At 32.5% G+C, this 4,904-nt stretch overlaps 1 long non-coding RNA gene across 1 annotated transcript; it reads right to left on the reverse strand.

The window, feature by feature from the left end:
* Positions 1-974: 974 nt before the first annotated feature.
* On the reverse strand, positions 975-3,178 carry LOC108759562 (uncharacterized). The gene is made up of 3 exons (XR_001940021.1): positions 2,549-3,178; positions 1,959-2,150; positions 975-1,280 (listed from the first exon to the last, which is right to left on the reverse strand). It is a non-coding gene; the product is annotated as an uncharacterized LOC108759562 (long non-coding RNA).
* Positions 3,179-4,904: the final 1,726 nt, after the last annotated feature.

The following is a 4,904-nucleotide window of genomic DNA, read 5'->3' on the forward strand; positions in this document are numbered from 1 at the left end:
TATATATAAACATTTATAATACATAACGTCTATAACACATAACGTCTATATCTATAACATACATAACACATAACGTTAATAAATATATATAACACATGACGTCTTTATAACACATTTAATAATTATTAATTAATCCAGTAGCCATTGTTGTCAATCATCTGTTTTAATCTAGTCCTCATTGACTGAGATAGGTGCTGGCATATTTCGGGTCGGTCGCGAAGCCTGTTCCATACATCGTTTACGTGCTGGATTAATGCATCTCGAATTCTGTGCTGTCCGGATCTCCATTCCCTGACCATAATTCCCCACAAATTTTCAATGGAGTTTAAGTCAGGAGACTTGCAAAGCTAATCTATTTTTTCCACCTCGATCATTAAACCACCCAGATAACAAAATGCGCGCACAATGCTCTTACAGTGCATTCACGCGTGCAAGATTATCCGCACGCGTGAGTGTCATGCGCATGACAGATGTGTCCTCAATTGAGTGCATATTGCTCGCACACATGCGAACTCACACGTGAGAGTAAAATGCGACTCAGGCGTGCAAGCGATATGAACCTCAAATGAATGAATGAATGAACATTTTATTTTTATTTAAATATGTTTATTGAAATATTATAATAAAATATACACACACGTGTATAATGCATGTTTTTATTTTTTTTATTAAATAAAACTATATAGAATAATTATAATTTTTAAACTGTTTTATAACTTTATAACTTTAAAACTATATTTTCACAACGGTATAATTATAATTTTTATACTATTTTATAACTGTGTGTTTATAAAGATTTTTATAACATATATTTTTATAAATTTTTATAGAGAATTTTAAAGAAAGAAAGATTCCTTACTGAAAAAAATTACGTCACAAAGTTATGTAACAAAATAATGTAATTAAAACGCAATTAGTATATCACAATAAATATCAGTACGTGATTTTAAAAATCATATCCATGATTTGGAGCAATCAGTTATATACTTGTTTTAATTACATCGTTATGTAACTTTGTGAAGTGATTTTTTTTCAGTAGGGTTGTTCAGAATCTTCATCAGTAATGTACTTAGAACTATTACTGTCCTCGTCGGATAATGATGGAGCATCAGATGCAGATTCATCGTTCAATTGATGATGATCTAGAGGGTCCAGAATTTTTGTTTTGTCCCATTTTTTCTTGTAGCGTTGTTTAATCGCTCGCAAAACTTGTAGCATGTGTGTTTTTATTTCATTTTTATCAACGGGTCCTCGAAAGAACGGACACTTTTTAGCTGCATCTATAAAAGATTATTGAAAAATATGACATAATATAGCTTCATAATAAAATCTTGAAATATTAATTTAGGATTTTATATACAACTCGAGAATAAAAGTTCTATATAAATATTTATATAAAATAATTTTATTAACTTGTATAACTTATATAAAATTATATATAGATATATAATTATACATATATAATATTATAAATGACATATTATAGTTTATATTCAGAAATGTTCGGAAAATTAGATTTCAATCAATATTTATTAACATATCTGATGATTAATTGATGAAAGAGTTTATATCATGATCTCAAGCAATACATGTAAAATTATTTGTTTCAAATAAACAGAACCAACTGAAATTTTATTTAAAATTTGTTCGATGTAACTCTTTGAATGATATTGCTGAAGATATCCTACAATTGATTTTTTTCATATTATAGTTTTAAAAACTATACGTATACACACGTATACACACAAAAATTAATACGTCTAATATATAATATGAGAACTGACAGTTGTATAATTATATGTGTATACATCTCCATATAACATACATTGATTATATATTTGTGGCGGTAGAATAGATTAAATGCGAGTAATCATGCACAACCCAAATCAGGTTTATACTTAGAATGATCATATAAATATAAAATTGGAAAAGAAAACTATATTTTTTATTATACATACCTTTAATTTGTATCTGATGGTATAATATTTAAAATTGGAATTATTTCCTATAATGTATAATATAATGGTCAAAAAACGAAATTCCAGTGACTCCTCTTAGAAAACAGATAAAAGAAATAGATCTGTATGTGCGTATTTGTTCCTTTTGTTTTCAACAGGACAACAACTAAGTTTTTGCAGTAATAAACTCGTCTAAAATATAAAGAAATAATTATAAGTTTGGTATACTATACATATATCAGAAGTATTGCGATTTCAATTGCAAATTTCAATAACAATAGAAAAATTTAATAATAGTACATAGTATTATATTATAAAGAATTTATGATGAGAGAGAGAAAGAGAGAGAGAGAATATTTTATAATGTTAATACATGCAAAATATTATTATAATTCCTTCCATGATATCATAGAAAAATTAATAAGTGCAAAGTTTTGGAAATAAATTTAATTCAGAATTAAGAAACGATTAGAAAATCGCGCGTTGTCTTTACAAATAAAAAAGTAATAATTATATATATATATATATATATATATATATTGCAGCGATGATGAGGTTATGTTTTTATGTATAAAAATATGTTTACTTACCAATATGCATAAAAAAATAAAGCGGAAGGATGTATGGTGGCGATATATAGATCATGATCAGCGTTTGGGCCTCATTGCAGCACAAAAGTATAAATCGTAACAATTTATATATATGAATCGTGAAACGCGAGTCGCGTAGTTATAGAGGTTAACGCACAATGTTTTGTAAGATATCTACAGCTTTGAAAAAGGAAGACTGTAAGATATCCCACTGATGATATAAATACTGTAAGGGATTTTTGAATGTAAAGATTAACAGTGATATTTTATTTCACTATTAGTTCGTATATTATTTTACGATTTAGATTTCAATGTTCGTTAGTCTGTAAGCGGGTTCTATGATCAGGATGTCACTGCGTGATAAAGGCTTTGAATAAACAGTCACGTTATTTAAATTCAACGATCACTGACTTTATTCTTAAACACAACTTTACACTGCGCGACTTATAAATCAAAGATAGATTTGACACAATGACGGAACGGCAAGCACATCTCCGAAGAGACTCGAGACTATTAGCACGTATCGATAAACGCAACGGATTACGGCGGAATGTACTTCGATAACGTGTCGGTCGTACTTGTAATTCGCTAAACGATCTTTCGTAACTCGTACTTGTGATTCGTTAAGCTGTTTTCCGAAAACCGTGCTCCGGCGGTCGTGCTCCGGCTTTTTGACTCCAACGTACTGTTGCGAGCGCCGCTAGCGTGATAGCGCAAACAGCGTCAGCTGACAAGAGGTCGCCAGCTATCGGGAGCATGTGCGAAAGGACCGAGGACATAACAACATATTATACCTTATGTCTTACAAGATCATCGATTATCACCAATTTTGGAGAAAACACCGTATCTTAGAAGAATATATTGCTAAATATAAATTCTTATAATCTAATAATTTTATCGAACATATATGTAACATTAAACTTTATAATCACTTAAAAGCTAAGAGTATACTTGAACAAAACGTGAAACTTTTATTTTAAGTATTCACCACATATACATAGATATAATTAAATTTATGATTCATTATGTGATAGCGTCTGATTCAGTTATTGGTCGAATCCAGGGTTTTATTTTATCGGGAGATAGAATTGATTTATACGGCCGTTGAGTTCTATTGAATCCCGGCACATCCGTTACTACGTAACGATTATTTTTAAGTACATCATCAATCATGTACGGTCCTTTATAAGGAGGATTTAGTTTAGCACTTTCTCCTGGTTTCGATTGGAACTTGCGAATCATCACATAATCACCTTTGTTATATTTAGTAGGAACGATATGTCTTTTATCATAATATTGCTTGTTATATTCCCGTAGTTGTTGCGTCGCTTCGGCTGCGATATTTCTATCGACGTCGCGTTGCTTTTGTACATCTAAATCTATATCCGCTAAGTCGTTCACGAGATCTACAAGCGATTTATCGGAGTGATTACGCCGATCATAACCGAAAAATATTTTAGAAGGCGAGTTTTTGATACTCGAATGAAAAGTATTATTCAAGACATATTGCACCTTAGTCAATGTTTTTTTCCAATCTGAAGCTGACTCTATAATTTTTTTGAGTGTCGATTTTACAAAGCGATTCACTCTCTCCACCATTCCGTTAGCCCATGGAGACGCCACTGCAATTAGTCGGTGCTTAACGGAATAGCGTTCGACAAATGATTTGAATTCAGAAGATGTGAATGCGGTTCCGCGATCGAAAATTATTTCCTGCGGTGAGCAAAAAATGTCAAATAGAATTTTTAAACTCTGTTTCACCTCTCTAGCACTAGTAGTCTTCGTGGGGAAAAGCCACGTGAATCTCGTGAATGAATCGATTATTATAAAAATGTGGCGATAGCCATCGTCAGTCTGCTGGAGCGGACCGAAATGATCGATATGCAGAGATGTGAATGGTTCTTTAGACATAGGCTCTATTTGTAATTCACCTTCCTTTGAATGTGACGAAAAATTGGACATTATGCAAGTCAGACAATTGTCGACGTGGTCGGCAACCTTTCGTCGCATTCCTGGGAACCAATAGGTATTCGCTATACCCTTGATCGTTTTTTCGATGCCGCAGTGGGCCATTTCATCATGGTACACGCGTATTATATTTGTGATCATCGCCTCTGGTATTACAAATCTAGGGCAGTCTGCGTCTTTTCGATAGAGCAGGCCATCGATTAATTCAAATCTTTTATTATCGGTGAACTCCAATTCGTTGGCAATCGATTGCAAGTGCGAATCTTTTAACTGCCTAAATTCGAGCTCACGTTCGAGGGGAAGGGCGTCTACGTAAAGTATCGCGCGGCTTAACGCGTCGGCATGTGCCATTCGCTCGCCAGCTCGATGTTTCACATCGAACGTGTAA

This window comes from Trachymyrmex cornetzi, unplaced genomic scaffold, assembly GCF_001594075.2.
Source record: "Trachymyrmex cornetzi isolate Tcor2-1 unplaced genomic scaffold, Tcor1.1 scaffold1930, whole genome shotgun sequence".
In the NCBI taxonomy this organism is placed as follows: domain Eukaryota; kingdom Metazoa; phylum Arthropoda; class Insecta; order Hymenoptera; family Formicidae; genus Trachymyrmex; species Trachymyrmex cornetzi.